This window comes from Euleptes europaea, chromosome 5 (genome assembly GCF_029931775.1).
Source record: "Euleptes europaea isolate rEulEur1 chromosome 5, rEulEur1.hap1, whole genome shotgun sequence".
NCBI classification, from domain to species: domain Eukaryota; kingdom Metazoa; phylum Chordata; class Lepidosauria; order Squamata; family Sphaerodactylidae; genus Euleptes; species Euleptes europaea.
Window position 1 is genome coordinate 14,676,676 of NC_079316.1, and position 20,544 is coordinate 14,697,219.

General features: G+C 45.5%; 1 protein-coding gene across 1 annotated transcript in view; it reads left to right on the forward strand.

Annotated features, from left to right (window-relative positions):
* The first annotated feature begins 1,237 nt into the window (after positions 1–1,237).
* Positions 1,238–20,544, forward strand: part of GNB4 (G protein subunit beta 4) — a 42,220-nt gene continuing 22,913 nt past the window's right edge. Inside the window, exon 1 of the mRNA XM_056849555.1 lies at positions 1,238–1,260. The gene's annotated coding sequence lies outside the window, so the exon portion shown is untranslated. The remainder of the gene's footprint in view (positions 1,261–20,544) is intronic.

The window sequence follows — 20,544 nt, forward strand, 5'->3', positions numbered from 1 at the left end:
GTAGAAAAGAGCAAGAGTCCAGTAGCACCTTAAAGACTAACAAAAATGTTTTCTGGCAGGGTATCCGCTTTCGTGAGCCACACCTCACTTCTTCAGATCAGATTTTTGTTAGTCTTTAAGGTGCTACTGGACTCTTGCTCTTTTCTACGACTATAGATGCACATGCACTAACAAAAATATTTTCTGGCAGGGTATCCTCTTTCGTGAGCCACAGCTCGCTTCTTCAGATCTGCAGTAGTAGAAAAGAGCAAGAGTCCAGTAGCACCTTAAAGTCTAACAGAAATATTTTCTGGTAGGGTATGAGCTTTCGTGAGCCACAGCTCACTTCTTCAGATCTGCAGTAGTAGAAAAGAGCAAGAGTCCAGTAGCACCACCTTAAAGACTTACAAAAATATTTTCTGGCAGGGTATGAGCTTTCGTGAGCCACAGCTGATACCCTACCAGAAAATATTTTTGTTAGTCTTTAAGGTGCTACTGGACTCTTTCTCTTTTCTACTCCCGGGTAAGCGTGCATCGAATTGCACCTTTACAGTCAAGTAAAAAAAAAAGGGGGGGGAAGAGAAGGTTGCTCAGGCGGGTTGTTGCAACCGAAACATCCCTGCAGGTTCTTTTTTAAGAGTTGCCCCGTGGAGTTCAATGGGACTGGAGAACAGAAGTCAAAAAGGGCAAGAGTCCAGTAGCACCTTAAAGACTAACAAAAATATGTTCTGGTAGGGTATGAGCTTTCGTGAGCCACAGCTCCCTTCTTCAGATACCTGAAGAATCTGAAGAAGTGAGCTGTGGCTCACGAAAGCTCATACCCTACCAGAAAATATTGTTGTTAGTCTTTAAGGTGCTACTGGACTCTTGCCCTTTTTGACTACTGCAAACAGACGAACACGGCTGCCCACTGTGGAGAACAGGAAAACGCTTCTCAGTGGCGGCCTCCGCGCCAGGCCGCCTCCTTTCCCCCCCCCCCGCGCTTCGTGTGGTATCTCCCACGAGGCGGAAAAGTGCCCGAGAAGCAACATGGAAGCTCGGGCGGTACCATCGCGCGTAGTAATGAGGGGGGGGGGAAGGAGGAAGTGAAGGAGGCGAGCCGCGAGCGGTGTTTTCGGTCGGCGCCCAAGGCCGGCGCTGAGCGAGTGAGTGACAGGGAGGAGGCCACGCCCCCTTCCCTGTCCTCCGGCTGAGCGTTGGGGTTGCCTGGCTCGCCTCGGCCTTCCTCCTCCTCCTCCTCCTCCTCCTCGCCAGCGGCCCCCTTCCCGGAGGTGACCAGAGGTGGGTGCAGAAATGGTTCCCCCCCCCCCGCCGCTGCGGGTAGGCCCGGAGGCGAAGGCTGCTTTTGTCCGGGCAAGGCCCGTTTCCCGGCCCTGTTTTTTTCTTGGTTCCCCCGGGTGGAGGGGAAGAAGAGGCCGGCTGGGAGGCGGAAAGGAAGGGGGACCCTCTGCGTGCCGGGGTGGGGCGCGTGTTGGGGGTGGCGGGGGTACTGCGGGGGGGGGGAGAGAAAGGTGCATGGAGCAAACCCTGCAATAGTTGGGGGGGCATGTGTTGGGGGGGTGGGGATACTTGGGGGAGGTGGAAAAAAGAGGTGCATAGAGCAAACCCTGCAATAGTTGGGGGGGCATGTGTTGGGGGGGTGGGGTACTTGGGGGAGGAGAAAAAAAGGTGCATAGAGCAAACCCTGCAATAGTTGGGGGGGTACTTGGGGGAGGTGGAAAAAAGAGGTGCATAGAGCAAACCCTGCAACAGTTGGGGGGGCAGGGGTACTTGGGGGAGGTGGAAAAAAGAGGTGCATGGAGCAAACCCTGCAATAGTTGGGGGGGCATGTGTTGGGGGGGTGGGGGTACTTGGGGGAGGAGAAAAAAAGGTGCATAGAGCAAACCCTGCAATAGTTGGGGGGGTACTTGGGGGAGGTGGAAAAAAGAGGTGCATAGAGCAAACCCTGCAACAGTTGGGGGGGCAGGGGTACTTGGGGGAGGTGGAAAAAAGAGGTGCATGGAGCAAACCCTGCAATAGTTGGGGGGGCATGTGTTGGGGGGGTGGGGGGTACTTGGGGGAGGAGAAAAAAGAGGTGCATAGAGCAAACCCTGCAATAGTTGGGGGGCGTGTGTTTGGGGTGGCGGGGGTACTTGGAGGTGAAAAAGGTGCATAGAGCAAACCCTGCAATAGTTTTGGGGGCGGGGGTACTTGGGGAGGTGGAAAAAAGAGGTGCATAGAGCAAACCCTGCAATAGTTGGGGGGCAGGGGTGCTTAGGGGAGGAGAAAAATGGTGCATAGAACAAACCCTGCAATAGTTGGGTGTGTGTGTTTGGGGTGGCGGGGATACTTGGGGGAGGTGAAAAAAGGTGCATAGAGCAAACCCTGCAATAGTTTGGGGGGCGTGTGTTTGGGATGGCGGGGGTACTTGGGGGAGGAGAAAAAAGGTGCATAGAGCAAACCCTGCAATAGTTAGGGGGGCGGGGTACTTGGGGGAGGAGAAAAAAGAGGTGCATGGAGCAAACCCTGCAATAGTTGGGGGGCGTGTGTTGGGGGGGCGGGGGTACTTGGGGAGGAGAAAAAAGAGGTGCATAGAGCAAACCCTGCAATAGTTGTGGGGGCGGGGGTACTTGGGGGAGGTGGAAAAAAGAGGTGCATAGAGCAAATCCTGCAATAGTTGGGGGGGCGGGGGTACTTGGGGGAGGAGAAAAAAGAGGTGCATGGAGCAAACCCTGCAATAGTTGGGGGGACGTGTGTTTGGTGTGGCGGGGGTACTTGGGGGAGGTGAAAAAAAGAGGTGCATAGAGCAAACCCTGCAATAGTTGGGGGGGGCGGGGGTACTTGGGAGGAGAGAAAAGGTGCATGGAACAAACCCTGCAATAGTTGGGGGGCGTGTTTGGAGGTGGTGGGGGTACTGGGGGGGAGAAAAAAGGTGCTTAGAACAAATCCTGCAATAGTGGGGGGGGGGGGGGAGAAAAAAGGTGCATAGAGCAAACCCTGCAGTAGTTGTAAGGGAGGAGGGGTGTCTGTTTGTCCTGTCTGTCTGTCCCATCTGTTTGTCTGTCTGTGTCTTACAGCTGGGGGAAGGTGGCATGAGAGGGAGTGACTCCTGGGATACTTGGAGGGGGGGGAGTATGTGTGGTCAGTCTGGGTTTTTTTGCAGGAGTAAGAGGTGGGTGTAACTCTTGGGGTACTTGTGGGGAGGGGGGAAGGGTGGGATGGGCAGATGTTGGGATATGGAGGTGGGGGGGAGGAAGGGGGTAGGAACCGAAGAAGAGCTCAGCTGGGTCAGACCAGCGGTCCATCTAGTTCAGCATCCCTGTCTCACATGGTGGTCAACCAGTTCCTCTAGAGGCTGACAACAAGGCATAGAGGCCAAAGCCACACCCCCCCCCAGCCTCCTGGTACTGGGATTCACAGGTTTCCTGCATGTGAATGGGGAGGTTTTCTTTGGTCACTACGGCTAGTAGCTGCTGATAGACCAACCCCCCCTCCAAATCTGTCTAATCCACTTCTAAAGCTGTCTTCACATGGCTGATTCTGTGACCGTAGGCCAGTGGTTCCCAACCTTTTTTTGACCAGGGACCACTAGGCCTTTTTTTTCGGTGCAGGGACCCCAAGGTTCAAAATTAAAATTCCGAGAATTTGAAAATAAACTTTAATCATAACTGTTAGTTAAACATGAAACTTAGAATAATATTTGAATATATATTTTTATAATAAAGAACTTTTAATTGAAAATATTAATTTATTATGGGTTTATAACTTTGTTTTGCGGACCTTAATTTAGTTCTCGCGGACCCCTGGGGGTCTGTGGACCCCCGGTTGGGAACCAGTGGCGTAGGCAGATCATGAGAGGGAGGGCAGAAAGGGTTGTATCAGTGCTTGGCTCTTGTGGCCCTTTCTTGCAGGCCCAGGGTAGCGCCAATCGCCACTTTGGGGTCAGGAAGCAATTTTCCTCTAGGCCAGATTGGCCAGGGATCCTGGAGGGTTTTTTTTTTTTTTTTGCCATCTTCTGGGTGTGGAGTTGGGGTCACTGGGGGTTCGAGGGGGGAAGGTAGTTGGGAATTCCCTGCATTGTGCAGGGGGTTGGACTAGATGGCCCTAGTGGTCCCTTCCAACTCTATGATTCTGTGATTCTATACGTCCTCTGGCAGTGAATTCCATATTAGAATCCCTCGTTGAGTAAATAAACTCGTACATTTGTCCCTCCTGAAATCCATGGGGGACTAGGCTATTATCACTAATGATGATGGATATCTACTCTCTCCAGTACCAAAGGTAATATGCCTCTTTAAATCAGTTGCTGGGGAACATGGACGTGAGGATGGTGTCTCCTGGAGGCAGCTGGTTGGCCACCCTGTGAACAGAACGCTGGACTAGATGGTCCTTATTGTTCTTGCAGTGTTATGTTCTCATTTTTCCTATCAACTTCATCAGATTCCCCCAAGTTCTAGTATTTTGGTAGTGGGAGAAAAAGTTCACTCTCTCTACACTGTGCGTACTTTTATAAACTCCTGTCATGTATCTCATAGGTTACTCAGGGGGAAGAGGGAGGGGTAGTGGTGTGCCTTATGGAGTACTTGTGGGGAAAGGAGAATATGTGTGGCAAGTCCTGGGATATTTGGGAAAATAAGAATGTGGGTTTTGGGTACTGGGGGGAAGGTGGTGTATAGGTGGGGGCGCAAGGAGAGGTATGTGAATCACTTAGAACAGTGGTTCCCGACCTTTTTGGCGTGGTAACCCACAAGTCCAAATGTACTTGGTGTGTTAGTGACCCATTTAAAAAACAACAAAAAACAGGGCATATGCAAATAAAACTGCGAAAACCTGGTATGGTAGGGGAGGGGCTGTGGCTCAGTGGTAGAGCATCTGTTTGGCATGCAAAAGGTCCCAGGTTCAATCCCTGGCATCTCCAGTTAAAGGGACTAGGCAAGTAGGTGATGCGAAAGACCTCTGCCTGAGACCCTGGAGAGCCGCTGCTGGTCTGAGTAGACAATACTGACTTTGATGGACTGAGGGTCTGATTCAGTATAAGGCAGCTTCACGTGTTCATGTGAACTCAGTTTCATTGGGTTCTCAACCTGCTTTTCAGTTGGGACCCACACATTGGAAAACTGCTTTTAGAGGTATTTGAAATGGGTGTTTGAAAGAGGGTCTGTGAGGTTCTTGCAGCACAATCTGTTGCATGTTTACTCAGAAAAAAGTTCCATCGAGTTCAGTGGACCAATCTCTAAGAAAGTGTGTACAGGATTGCAGTGTTTGGCTATGCAAGAGACCTGTAGAGCTGTGGAATCATAGAGTTGGAAGGGACCACCAGGGTCATCTAGTCCAACCCCCTGCACACTGCAGGAAATTCACAACTGCCTCCCCCCCCACACCCCCAGTGACCCCTACTCCATGCCCAGAAGATGGCCAAGATGCCCTCTCTCTCATGATCTGCCTAAGGTCATAGAATCAGCATTGCTGACAGATGGCCATCGAGCCTCTGCTTAAAAACCTCCAGGGAAGGAGAGCTCACCACCTCCCGAGGAAGCCTGTTCCACTGAGGAACTGCTCTGACTGTTAGAAAATTCTTCCTAATGTCTAGACGGAAACTCTTTTGATTTAATTTCAACCCATTGGTTCTGGTCCGACCTTCTTGAGCAACAGAAAACAACTCAGCACCCTCCTCTATATGACAGCCCTTCGAGTACTTGAACATGATTATCATATCCCCTCTCAGTCTTCTCCTCTTCAGGCTAAACATACCCAGCTCCTTCAACCTTTCCTCATAGGACTTGGTCTCCAGATCCCTCACCATCCTTGTTGCCCTTCTCTGGACACGTTCCAGCTTGTCTACATCTTTCTTAAATTGTGGTGCCCAAAACTGAACACAGTACTCTAGGTGAGGTCTAACCAGAGCAGAGTAAAGCGATACCATCACTTCGCGTGATCTGGACACTATACTTCTGTTGATGCAGCCGAAGACTGCATTTGCCTTTTTAGTTACAGCATCACACTACTGACTCATGTTCAGTGTTTGGTCTACTAACACACCAAGATCCTTTTCACACACACTACTGCTCAAACAAGTCTTATAATTATGCATTTGATTTTTCCTACCTAAATGCAGAACTTTACATTTGTCTTTGTTGCAGTGCATTTTATTAGTTCTAGCCCATTTCTCCAGCCTATCAAGATTATCCTGCATCTTGGCTCTGTCTTCTACCGTATTTGCTACCCCTCCCAATTTAGTATCATCTACAAATTTAATAAGCATCCCTTCTATTCCTTCATCCAAATCATTTATAAAGATGTTGAACAACACAGGGCCCAGCACAGATCCCTGAGGAACTCCACTAGTCACTTCTCTCCAAGTGGACGAGGAACCATTAACTAGCACTCTTTGGGTACGATCTGTCAACCAGTTGCAGATCCATCTAACAATAATAGGATCTAACCCACATTTTCCCAATTTGTCAACTAGAATACTATGTGGAACCTTATCAAAAGCCTTACTGAAATCTAGATAAACTGTACAGCATTCCTCTGATCCAGCAAGGTAGTAACTTTCTAAAAAAAGGAGATAAGATTAGTCTGACATGACTTATTCTTGAGAAACCCATGCTGGCTCTTAGTGATCAGATCCATCCTTTCTAAATGCTCAAGGATGGACTGTTTGATGATTTGTTCAAACACTTTTCCTGGTATAGAAGTCAAGCTGATGGGTCGGTAGTTACCCGGATCCTCCTTTTTCCCCTTCTTGAAGATGGGGACAACATTTGCCCGCCTCCAATCTTCTGGCACCTCACCTGTTTGCCAAGACTTTTCAAAAATAATGGACAGAGGTTCCGAAATTACATCTGCAAGTTCTTTGAGTACCCTTGGGTGCAATTCATCTGGCACAGAGGATTTTGTTTCATTTGAAGAAACCAGATGTTTGTGCACTACCCCAATGCCAATTCTAGGCTGCAAATCCCTTCCCTCATCACATGTTCTGTTTATGCCATGTTGAGCACCACTTCCCTTATGAGAAAAAACTGAGGAAAAGTAGGAATTGAGGAGTTCTGCCCTCTCTTCATCTCCTGTTACAATTTCACTTTCCGGTCCACGCAATGGGCTTATCTTGTCCTTGTTCTTACTCTTACTCTGTACATAGGAAAATAACCCTTTTTTGTTGCGTTTAGCATCTCTCACTACCCTAAGTTCATACTGAGCTTTAGCTTTGCTAACACTCTCCCTACAAGCACTAGTTATTTGCTTATATTCCTCTTTGGTTATAAGGCCCTCCTTCCACTTCCTAAATGAGTCTTTTTTATTTCTCAACTCTTTAAAAAGCTGTTTACGAAGCCACCCTGGCCTCTTTAGGCTCCTCCCATTTTTCCTTCTCATAGATAGAAATCTAAGATTTCTGTTAACTTCCGGTTGTAATTTAACAAGCTTTGGTATTCTGGGTGTATTTCATTAAAAAAAAACAACCAGTGTATTATTGTAATAAAATTATTGTATTACTTGTTTGGATCAATCTGACTCTTATAGGGGAAGATCTTGAAGGGATGTTTCAGGAAACACATCCATTCAGTGACCATAACACTGCAAGCATTTGCATGCCATAGTATCTGTGACATCTACTTTGTTGAGCTGGTATTTGGAGAATAGTGTCTGGAGACAAGAAGACGAGTTGGTTTTTATATACTGACTTTCTGTACCACGTAAGGAAGAATCAAACCGGCTTACAATCACCTTCCCCTCCCCACCACAGACACCCTGTGAGGTAGGCGGGGCTGAGAGAGCTCGAAGAGAGCTGTGACTAGCCCAAGGTCACCCAGCTGGCTTCATGTGGAGAAGTGGGGAAACCAATCCGGTTCACAGATTAGCCTCCGCCGCTCATGTGGAGGAGTGGGGAATCAAACCCGGTTCTCCAGATCAGGGTCCACCGCTCCAAACCACCGCTCTTAACCACTACACCATGCTGGCTCCCAAGGGTGGGTCTTGAGAATTCGGCCATCACTGCTGTAATCTGGGTTTCCCACAGTTTACAGGGAGTAGGATATCAAGGGTTCCACTCTCAACCATCCATAGAGTGCTCTGCTTGCGAAGAGGGGACTCTTATGTGATATGAAGCTACTAAAGTCAAGGAAAATTGCTGAGAAACCTCATGTCAATTGTACACTCAGCAGGAGTCTCCAGGCTGCTTCCAAAACATACATAATTGCAAAATAAACAAGTTTTGCACTTTATGTATAGGAAGAATGTCATATGAGTCAGTGCTTGGCTCTCATGGCCCTTTCTTACATGGCCAGGGTAATGCCGATCACCACTTCGGGGTCAGGAAAGATTTTTTCCTCCAGGCCAGATTGGCCAGGGATCCTGAAGGGTTTTTTTTTTTTGTCTTCCTCTGGGCATAGAGCAGGGTCACTGGGGGGGATGGGGAGAAGGTAATTGTGGATTTCCTGCATTGTTCAGGGCTTGGACTAGATGACCCTTGAGATCCCTTCCAGCTCTGTGTTTCTATAAAGTGAAATAGCCTCTAGTGACTTCAAGGATAAAGACATGAGATTTAGTGGGAGTGTGCACGTGTACAGGTTTTGGCCCAAATAGGCTATCTGGCACAGTGACACTGTCATACCCATTGATTCGTGCAAAGCATAATTTTTCTTTTCTTTCTTGGAAAAACCTTGAGATAATATTTTTCATGAAAAAGTAACGGTTTAGTGATGTAACCTCTCAGAGTGTTCTTGAAAGGATGTGGCTGCATGTTTGGCCTGTTTCCGAGTTAGTAATTTTGACATCTTTCCACATATGTCTCTTTTGTGGTATTTTGCCACGAATACCGTTTGTAAGGCAGCATTAGTGGTAAGGCAAGGGCAAACCGTTTCATGATTTTCCAGGGATGTTAACACTTATGCATCGTTTTAGTATCTTTTATGTTGAAAGTAAAATGTTTGCTTTGGGGCAAGAAATGGAAAATGTGGTTAAATACGCAAACGCATGTTTGACTCTTTGGAGTTTTGGACGGTGTTCATGCTTGGAATGTTGCGCTGGCTATGCACACGGAGAACGACATCCCCTGTCTGTTACATGTGATGCACGGTGAGTCATAACAGGCCACTGAACATATTCAGTTGTACAAAATGTTATTTATCCTGATATGTCCGTGAAAACATCTACTAACATCCTGCTAATGGAAGCACGTATCAGCGAGGGCTCAGGAGTCTCTGATCCCAGCGTTGATCAGGTCCCTGCCTCCTTAATTTCAACATTATTGCAGCATAAAGTGTAATATATAACACTTCTACGCTGTTTTAACTTGTTGCATGTTTTTCCTAGCAATCCTGCGCTGTATCCCTGGTGGGGAAGTGAGGCTGGGAGCTGGTGACTTGGCAAAGATGTGCCAGAAATGCTTAAACAAGGATTTGAGTCAGGTGTCTCATAATCACAAGCTCAACATTCTGCCTGTTCAAATGCTCTGGGCGGAGGGTAGTGCTTTCGAAAACATAAAAAGGTGTGACTCGTTTTCTGCTCTTGGGGAGGGGTTCCCCTTCTTTCAGGCGAGTGTCTTCCCCAGTGTCTTTGCAGGATTAGGCCTCTGCGGAAAAAAACGTGCTTTGCAGCTGGGAGTCATATGAGCGAGTTGTGGAAAGAGAGCTAGCAGAAGCTGGAAACCGGAGAACTGGCTCGATGCTGAATGAAATAGGTTGTGCCGTGAAAAGAGTGGACGTGAGTCATCAGAGTAGTGAGGTCTCAATCAGAGAGATGGGCCTTTTTTTAAACATTGGGTCTACCGTTGGCATAAATAATTGAGTGGGAGGGCCATAGACTCTGTTGTCCAATCTTGGGTTTGAGATATTTGGTTTGTGAGACGCCTGCCTGTCTACAGGGCATTGCTGAACGTTGTCAGATGGTCCCATCCCCCTCGCGCAGTTTGCCTGATAAAGTTGTGCAGGCGACGGGTCCAGGTGAAGTGACCTGATCACAATTCGTTGAGATATGCTAGCTTTCCCTCATTTTCCCTTCCTTTCCTCCTCCCTTGGTCCAAGACTGCGGTCATAGACCTAATAATCAATTATTCATATGCTAGTTTTATGTAGTGGTTAAGAGTGGTGGTTTGGAGCTGTGGAGTCTGATCTGGAGAACTGGGTTTGATTCCCTACTCCTCCACATGAGTGGCGGAGACTAATCTGGTGAACCGGGTTGGTTCCCCCACTCCTACACACGAAGCCAGCTAAGTGACCTGGGGCTAGTCACAGCTCTTTCAGCCTCACCTACCTCACAGGGTGTCTGTTGTGGGGAGGGGAAGGGAAGGTGGTTGTAAGCTGGTTTGAGTCTTAAGTGGTAGAGAAAGTTGGCATATAAAAACCAACTCTTCTTCTGTGGTTATGGCAACAGGGAGGCTAATAGTCTTGAAATGCAATGGTCAGTGTAGCCATTTTGCCATGCTTATGGAAAAGATGAGATTGCCTTCTCTCCCCCGTAGCTTTTGTAAGCTTGGGACATTTTATTGGAAAGCTTGATGGGTTTCTGACTTCATTTTTACACAGTAGTTTTACATAGAAACTAATGCTTTTACCTTTTGCAACGCTGCTTGCATTACCCTTTTTTAGATTACTTGCTGCTCGTGTGTTAGGCAGGATGTCCTCTCTTCTCTTAGGCAGGATGTTGTCCTCTCTCTTGGTGAATGCATATCCTTATCTTCTTAGAACTATAATATATTGGTGCTCAAAAGTGCAGTTTGAATCTTGTTTGGAATGAGGTCGCCCAAGTCTTACAGGCACCTTATTGCTTATTGAGGTCGCCCAAGTCTTACAGGCACCTTATAGTTAATGGTTAAGAAAAGGAACACAACTCTCACGTTCTACCCCGTTCCTGCACTGTGTTCTGATCCGTCGTTCAGCCTGCAAGCGGGGGTAGGGTGGGGGCTGAAGCAGGCTTAACCTAAAGGCAAAGTCTGATGTGAGCCTGCTGTTATCGATTTCACTACTGGCAGACTTTGCCTTGAGACATTAGTTGGACTTGCTGGAGAAACTGATAGGTGACGTCTCTGCTCGGAAACTCCTCAGGTACAATTTCTTTGCAAGTCCCTCTGCAAGCTTTCCTTGTGCTGTTTTGTCACTACACACACACACACACACACACACACACACACACACACAAGATAGCCACACCATGACAAATGCTTTGTTGTAGGGATTTGTGATTGAACGTGCACGATCCACGTTTGGAACGGTTGTAGATCAGTGGCTCTTCAGTTAGTGGTTGGCTTTTAAACTGGCCACGTCATGGCTCTGTGAATTAAGTCTAAATCAGCCATAGCTTGTGTGTTAGTTTGAACTTCCACTACCTAAAAGTGATTCAGCTTAAATTGGTTTGGGGTGTCAGAATGCTTAAACTCCAGCACCATGTTTCAAAGGAATCTACTTCCTTCCTGTCAGCTTTCTTCGTTTTCCAATTATCACACCCATACATAGTAACAGGGAATACTATGGCATGAATTAACTTGATCTTGATTGCCAGTAACACAGCATTACACTTAAGAATCTTTTCTAGTGCCTTTATGGCTGCCCTTCCCAGACTCCCTTTTAGTTGATGATGAAGCCAAGGAACAGAAAGTCTTGAACAATTTGAGTTTCCTTATTGTCAACCTTAAAGTTGAGTAATTCCCCTGTAATCATTATTTTTGTCTTCTTGATGTTTAGCTGTAGTCCTGCTTTGGCACTTTCTGCCTTAACTTTCACCAGTAGTCATTTCAAGTCTTTGCTATTTTCTTCCAGTAATATGGTATCATCAGCATATCTCAAATTGTGGTGTTGCAGGATAATGTTATGGATACCGTGGACGGCCAAAAAGACAAATAAGTGGGCTCTAGATCAAATCAAGCCTGAACTGTTCCTTAAAGTTAAAATGACTAAACTGAGGCTGTTGTACTTTGGTCACATTTTGAGAAGACTAGACTTGCTGGAGAAGACGCTAATGCTAGGAAAAGTTGAAGGCAGCAGGAAAAGAGGAAGACCTGACATGAGATGGATCATGATGGGTAGCCGTAATAGTCTGTTTGTAGCAGTAGAAAAGAGCAAGAGCCTTCAGATCTGAAGAAGTGAGCTGTGACTCACAAGGCTCCTATCCTACCAGAAATGTTAGTCTTTAAGGTGCAACTAGACTCTTGCTCTCCAACTCCAACATGGGGTGGATTGACTCAATCAAGGAATCCACGGCCCTCAGTTTGCAAGACCTGAGCGAGGCTGTTAATGACAGGACGCTTTGGAGGACATTGATTCATAGGGTCGCCATGAGTCGGAAGCGACTTGACGGCACTTTAACACACACGCAGTGTAGACGCATACCATTTTTAAAAATACGGTGATCGTGTCCTCTCTTTGCCGGTCCTCTCCTTTCAGGCCTGTTGCTGATTCAGAAGTCCCTACTGTATGTTGGGCTGGTAGGGGTTGGAGCCTGTGCTGCATGGTGGTGCCTCTCCAACCTCCTTGCCGGTCCTGCTGTGTCCATCCACGCAAGCTCCTGCAGTGTCCCTTTAGTTTCAAGAGAGGCGTCACAAAGGGAACATCTGCTTATAACAGTGCTGTGTGAGATGCATTCGGAGCGTTGCAAAGGCTTCGAGCATTTGTTGCAATCATAGTTCATTTGGGAGATTTATGTTCAGCCGCTGTGCCATGGCTATTTGCCAGCAAGTTTAGATTGCAGTAGGGTTCTGTTTATCAGTTGGAATGGACTGGAGAATAGAGATAAATGAATATTCAAATATTTGAATAGGTCTCCGATATGAGGTGTTACGAAACCAATATATGGGTTACTAAAAATATTATAGCATCGTCACCAAGTGACAAAGGACTACAGGGCCTACAGGGCGGGGCTGTGGCTCCACGGTAGAAAAGAAGAAGAGTTGGTTTTTATATGCCGACTTTCTCCATTTAAGGAAGACTCAACCTGGCTTACAATCACCTTCCCCTCCCCACAACAGACACCCTGTGAGGTAGGTGGGGCTCAGAGAGCTCTAAGAGCTGTGACTGGCCCAAGGTCACCCAGCTGGCTTTGTGTGTAGGAGTGGGGAAACCAATCCAGTTCACAGATTAGCCTCCGCCGCTCATGTGGATGAGTGGGGAATCAAACCCGGTTCTCCAGCCCAGACTCCACCGCTCCAAACCACCGCTCTTAACCACTACACCACCCTGGCATCAGCTCGGCATGCAGAAAGTCCCAAGTTCAATTCCCCGCCATCTCGGGACTAGGCAAGCAGGTGATGTGAAAGACCTCTGCCTGATACCCTGGAGAGCCGCTGCCTGTCTGAGTAGACAGTACTGACTTTGATGGACCAAGGGTCTGATTCAGTATGAGACAACTTCATGTGTTCCTGTGTGGCCAGTTCTTTTAATGTAGATGAAACTATTGTCGAAGGCTTTCACAATCAGAGTTCATTGGTTCATTTAGGTTATCCGGGCTGTGTGAAAGAAAATACCAAGACCACGGTCACATAGCCCGGATAACCTACGAGAACATAGATGAAACTGTCTTTATGAATGGTTTATAATGATATACAGCTTTGAACAAGATGAAAAATAGTTCGTGTTAGACATGCTTGTGAAAATACATAATTTGAGAAATCACATTGTGATATTACGATAGTGAAGCATTGTGGCGAAAGGTCTGACCTGTGAATCAGAAAAATCTCTATAATTTTGTGTCTTCTGCAGGGAGTTAGTAGGTTGCTTTAGATGAGCCATTCTCCCACATTCTCAGCTTCATTGTGTTAAATAATATAAGCCTGCTTACAGGGTTGTTGTAAAGATTGGCAATATACGTTAAGTACTTAGAATACTCCTAGAAGAAGAGTTGTTTTTTATATGCTGACTTTCTCTACTACTTAAGGGAGAGTCAGACCAGCTTACAATCACCTTCCCTTCCCCACAACAAGACACCCTGTGAGGTAGGTGGGACTGAGAGAGCTCTAAGAGTTGTGACTAGCCCAAGGTCACCCAGAAGGCTTTATGTGTAGAAGTGGGGAAACCAATCCTGTTCACTAGATTAGCGTCGGCCGCTCATGTGGAGAATCAAACCCGGTTCTCCAGATCAGAGTCCACTGCTCCAAACCACCGCTCTTAACCACTACACTGCGCTGGCTCCTACAAATGAAAGTCATCTAAAGTGAACCACATTTCTGTCTCACTGATTTTAGTGTGTGAGTTAAACTGAGAAATGTGCAAGCCGGTTTAAAAAAAAAAAAGGAAAAACAAACCCCCAACAGGAAAAAAATGGAAATTTTTAGGGAGTTCTGCAAGAAAAAACCCTCAGAGGTAATATTTTCCTCTGTTGACAAGTGAAATGTTTTTGAGATAAATATATAATATGAAGACTTTTCTATATGGTGCTATGCAGCATTAGGTAAAGGTAAGTTCTTATCTAGACATTTTCAGGAAGCTAGCCATGTTAATTTATTGTAGTCTAGACATTTTCAGGAGGCTACCCATGTGAATTTGTCATACTAGAATAAAATTTGAGTCCAGTAGCACCTTAAAAGACCAACAAAATGTTATGAGTCAACACTTGCTTTGTCAGATACAGGTTTTTTTTTACTCTGACAAAGTGAGCTTAGACCCTGGAAAAATGTTGTTGATCTTTTAAGATATTATTTTTATGTAGGACAGGTATTATTTAAATGTAAATAATTTTGCCCACAAGTAATATGCTGCTAGTCTTATGGTGACTATATGAGACTGTTTCTGTCCGAACATGCTTTTTTTGTTTACTACAAAAACTGTTTTCTGTTTTCAACTCTGTTTTTTCCCTACCTCTCAGATGATGATACAGCTGTGAAATATGCACGTATTTTTAGTATTGGCTGTATTTGCAGGTTTGTGTGCAGAAAACTAAGGCTGTACTTTTCAATATGCCAAATAGTACAAATTTATACACTAAGCTATAAATTAAGCGTTTTGTGTTGCCGAAGCAGTAAACAAGTTTAGAGTTGCTAAGAAAATAAGTATTGCATATTATCAGTTTGCCTCAATTTCTGTTTGTTCGGGAAAGTAACTAAGGTAAAACCCTGTTGCGTGTCCCCCCCCCCCCCATGGGTTCAAAATTTCCAGACGTTTTACATCTCTTAGTTAGGTACGTGTTGAATTTTATTTGCTTCAGTATTGTTGTGGGTCACCCTTCCTCTGTAATAAGGCCCCCAAGGCGGCTAACAATTTAAAACCAACATTGACCTACGTGAACATCAGGTACAAAAAAGTCCCAAAATGTTTCTCCTGAAATCCCCGGGACACCATGAGAAGAAGTTTTGGGGAGTGGGGAATTGGCCCAAATGGCCTTCTTTTCATCCAACCTTGTGCTTTGCAACCAATGCCGTCTTTTAAAACTCATTACAAAATTGTTATGCCTATGCTCTTTCCTTAAAAAAAAAAAAGTGATCCCTGTGTTATTTCTTAGAGGCAACACTGTAGAACCAGACCAAATGTACTCAGTTGTGATTTCAGAGGAGTAGGTTGCTTTACCTTCCTTCAAGAACAAAGCCACTGAGGTAGTTGCCTAATTTTTGGTGCCATTCTGTGTCATTAAAATAAATGGGGTTTGGTTTCACTTGGAAGTACCTTGGAAGGAAGTATCCCTTCTTCTGTCCACCTGAGGTGCATTTAAAAAAAATACCCAAGAAACCATGGTGGTGTCTTGGGTCCCTTCACTCGATATTCGTTAAAAGGAACTGCCTAAAAGTTTGAATGGCTTCAGTTAGGAAAACAGAAAACACAATTTTTGTAGTAAACAAAAAAGCATGTTCGGACAGAAACAGTCTCATATAGTCACTATAAGACTAGCAGCATATTAACGTTGGGCACAATTAGTTACATTTAAATAATACGTGTCCTACATAAAAATAAAATCTTAAAGATCAACAACATTTTTCCAGGGTCTAAGCTCACTTTGTCAGAGTAAAAAAAGCTGTATCTGACAAAGTAAGCGTTGATGCATAACATTTTGTTGGTCTTTCAGGTGCTAGTGGACTCAAATTTTATTCTACTATGGCATATTAACATGGCTAGCCTCCTAAATAAAAGCTCCATTTATTTTTTTACAAATTGGTGATGACTGTAAACTAATATGTACATAAGAAGGGCGCTAGTAAATGTACTGTCCCAGGCCATGGTGCAAAAACTAGGAGATGTATTGTACTTCATTGGCCAAGAGATTAACAGGAATCAGGAAACCTGTTTTCTCTGTCATGAATTTGGTAGGTAAAGTCAGGCAAGCTGCTTTCTCTCAGCCTACCCCAACCATGTTAACAGTATATTGGAATAGGTCATTATTACTAACTTGCAGGGTTGTTGTACGCTATTACTGAAATACAGGCCAGGATCCAAAGAGCTACTCTGCAGTGCCTAGCAACGTTTCGTCTTTGCATGGCTGACCGCCATGCCGTGCCGCCAGCTGCTCTTGAAACTCTTCTCAGCAGAACAGGTTTGCAATGTGAAATGGGAATTGCTTTTAAAGAAACGCACTCCCAGCCCCTCTTGGAATTAAAGGCATATTAAAGGCATAGTTCCCCCCCAGGTTTCCAAGTTGATGTTTGTGAAGCACTGTAGAAATGCGAAGTATTAAGTCAGGCATGAATAAGAGAACCCCGCAAGCAGATGGAGGTTTCTTTGAACCGTTCTCAGCAGCCAGTTCTTTCTCCCCCCCGCACCTTTCGGAGTGTGTGAAATGCTGCAGAGAATTCCAAAGTTACCACCAAACTTTGGTTCCTTTATGAATAATCGTGTATCAGGACCCCAGTGAAGTACTTGAAGGGCTGTCATGTAGAGGATGGTGCGGAGTTGTTTTCTATTGACCCAGAAGGTCGGACCAGGAACAACAGGTTGAAATTAATTTTTTTAAAAAATCCAGCAAAACATTAGGAAGAACTTCCTGACAGTTAAGAGTGGTTCCTTGGTGGAACAGGCTTTCTCGGGAGGTGGTGGGCTCTCCTTTGGAGGTTTTGAAGCAGAGGCTAGATGGCCATCTAACAGCAATGCCGATTCTGTGAACTTAGGCAGGTCATGAGAGGGAGGGCAGGAAGGGTTGCGTCAGTGCTTGGCTCTTGTGGCCCTTTCTTGCGTTCCCAGGGTAATGCCGACCACCACTTTGGGATCAGGAAGCAAGTTTCCTCCAGGCCAAATTGGCCAGGGATCATGGAGGGGTTTTTGTTGCCATTTTCTGGGCATGGAGTAAGGGTCACTGGGTGTGTGTGGGGGGAGGTAGTTGTGAATTTCCTGCGTTGTGCAGGGGGTTGGACTAGATGACCTTGGTGGTACCTTCCAACTCTATGATTCTATGATTTTCTCACTTACAATGTCTTGTTCTGTTTGTTGTTGCCTCTCGCAGGAAGAAGGGACCCCCATGTGGTGCTGCTGTTTAATCTCCTGCCGCTTCCCCCTTCAGGTGATAGGGTTATGATTCAGCACTGCAAAGGGTTCAAGACTTGGTTTCTGTCCACTACCAACAGATAGAATATGTGACTAGAGCAAAATCTGTTAGGGTCGGGCTCCTAGCTAGGCTGCTACTCGTTATCGTTGACCGCCTTGTGAGAACCTCTGAGTCATGTTACTGCTTATACCAAAAAACTTTCCTAACGTTGTCATGTTTGTTTATGATTCATTTTGACTGTGACTTACAGGCTTATAAATATAAATATAAACTGCATCCTCCCCCCCCAATGTCTCCTTATAGGCGAGATTTTGAACAAAGTAAACTACAGCATTCAGTCCATTTCGGTTTTAGTTGTTGATATCGTTCATTTGGAAATCTCAGGGGAAAACGGATCACAATTTTGGTTTTGACGTCGAGGGAATCGTTGGTCCGGTGTAGACAAATCTCTTAGCCGTGGTTAAAGGGAGCACACTTGAGTGATTCTTCCTATCCTTTGTGGCACAGTTTCTTCTCTTGCCATGGTAATCTGTACAAGAGTTACTCATGGTCCCTGTGTGAACTGAAGCACGGTTTGCAAACTGTCTTCGGTGTTAAAGCTAACAAGAGAGGAGGATTCAGTTTTATTATTAATACAGCAAAGCCATTAAAATATTCATATTAATTACAAGTTAGAATTAAAAGATACAGTATCTAAAACTGTGGGGTAAATAATTCTTAAATAAATTAAACAAATTACTATTAGCTAAAAAACTCAGATTAATATAACATTTTCTGTTTTAGGTTAGATTGCCAAGGCCCCACTTTGTCTGACAGATCTTGTATTTTGCAGCACAGAATTTAGCTACTTGTTTTCATTGTCTGGGCTGACCCTTCCGGGAGGAGGAGGAAGGAAACTTATGTTGGAGAGGCAGGGTGTGTGTGAGATTCTCACAGCCCACTTCAAATCCCTTAACCATGATTTCAACATTATAGCTGCACCCTAAAATTGGTGTGGTTTAAGGGAGCCTCCATGGAAAAGTTTAGCTTAGGGTGCATCCTCATGGCGAGGATTTTCAGTTTCCCTATCATTACTGTCGCAGACACATTTGAACTGGCAATAGAGCATCCATGTGGGAGTTTCCCGCACTTCCTCACAGAATCATAGAGTTGGAAGGGACCACTAGGGTCATCTAGTCCAACCCCCTGCACAATGCAGGAAATTCACAACTACCTCCCCCCCACACACACCCCAGTGACCCCTCCTCCATGCCTAGGAGATGGCCAAGGTGCCCTCCCTCTCATGAACTGCCTAAGGTCATAGAATCCGCATTGCTGACAGATGGCCATCTAGCCTCTGCTTAAAAACCTCCAGTGAAGGGAGAGCTTACCACCTCCCGAGGAAGCCTGTTCCACTGAGGAACCCATCTAACTTAGATTCTAGACAGTAGGAAGAATTTTCTATCTGATCATTATAACATTATTGTGCTAATAGCAATGAAAATTTTTTTAAGCTTGATAAAGGCCAGGGGAGGGGGGGCAGAGCTGCGCTAAGGAAAATGGGACCGGTGTGAATGGGACCTTAAAAATGTACACCTTCCTGCCCAGGTTAGCTTGCTAGTGCGCTTGGATTGCATTTTTTTTTTAAGTTCCTATCAAACCAGGGAACATAGCAAGGGTGGAGAAAGCCTGGATGATTGTTGGGCAGTGATGTATGAATGCCCCTCCCCCCAAAAAACCCCTCAGCTCCCCCCACACTGCAGTTTGGAAGCCAAGATGGAGAAAGTCCTCCATGTGGTTGTGTCTTTAATTCCTGCTTAATGCAGGTTGCGTATCATTGCAAAAAAAAAAGGCTGTTATGTTTTTGTTTCACTTCCAAACAAGAGAGCCGTCTGTCCGTCCTTCAGGCTGACGAGGGGCCGTGTTGCACAGATCCTTTTTTAATATAAAAACCTTTTATTTCCCAGAACGTACTGCCCTCGCTGTGCACTTTCTGGAACATGGCGTAACAACTTCCCTTAAGGTATTCTGATGTCTTATTTTAGTTGCTGGGTTGAAGAGATGCCTTTTTTTAGTGACCTTCTGTAAAGATTGTGGATTTGATCAGGCTGGGTAGATTTTTCTGCGTAGTGCCTTGAGTTATGATTGAGAGCAGCGGCAAGCAAATAGTTTTATCGTCTTCTGGACAATTAACGCCCCGTCTGGCGACTATGAATGTTAACATTCTTCATAGTGTTCCTGATGTATATGTTAAATAAAAAGCATGGACGTTTATTCCGTTCTTTAATTTTAGTTCCTCGTAGCCTAACTGTAAGCCCTATCTGTTGCATGCATGGCTCCTTTGTACATCCTGCGTAGGAATCTGAATGGGTAAGACATGCATTTCTGCATGCCGTGTTTTCATTACCAGATCCACCTGTTTGTTGAGAGTGCAGCCGCCATTTGCATCCTGCGCTGACTTACCCTTGCACGCAAACCTGTCAGGTAAATAAATGAACTCTGTAGCTAAATGACTGGGAAGTAGATTCTGTGGATTAGACTAGTCCAGAGGTGTCAAACATATGGCCTGAGGGCCGGATCCAGCCCCTTGAGAGCTGTTATATGGCCAGCGAGGCAGCTACTTCTCCACCAGTCCGGATCTGGGCTGGCAAGGCACGGCCCAGCCCGACCAAGTGACCTTTATGACATATCCGGTCCTCGTAACAAATGAGTTCTGCACCCCTGCACGAGTCCTTAATTTTCAAGCAAGCAAATCCAGGATGGCAGGAATCAAAAGGACAAGATTTATATGTATATGTTGTGTTATTTATAAGCCATATTATTTTGAACTTTGAGAAACACAACAATTACGCACAGCCATATCATTCAGGATAAGACTGTTAAATTTAAACGATACTTTGTATTTGTTACTCTGGATTTTTGGGATACACAACAATTAATTTGGATGATACATCGATAACTTTTGTGGATGGTGTAGCTTACAGTAAAAAGCTTGTTAAATTGGCAAGTTAATTAACTTGCATGTGCTTCTTTATTACCCGGCGATTGTGCATTGCCATCTCGTATGGCTTTTCCCTACCGTGTAACTCCCTTCGTGTGTTAGCATTAGGAATCAAAAGCTGTCTTCTTATGTGTGCTTGCTCAGAGGTCAGTGGCAGTGAAATAAATACCCCCCTTAATGTGTTTAGGTATTTCATTGTGCGCGTGTGGGGCTCC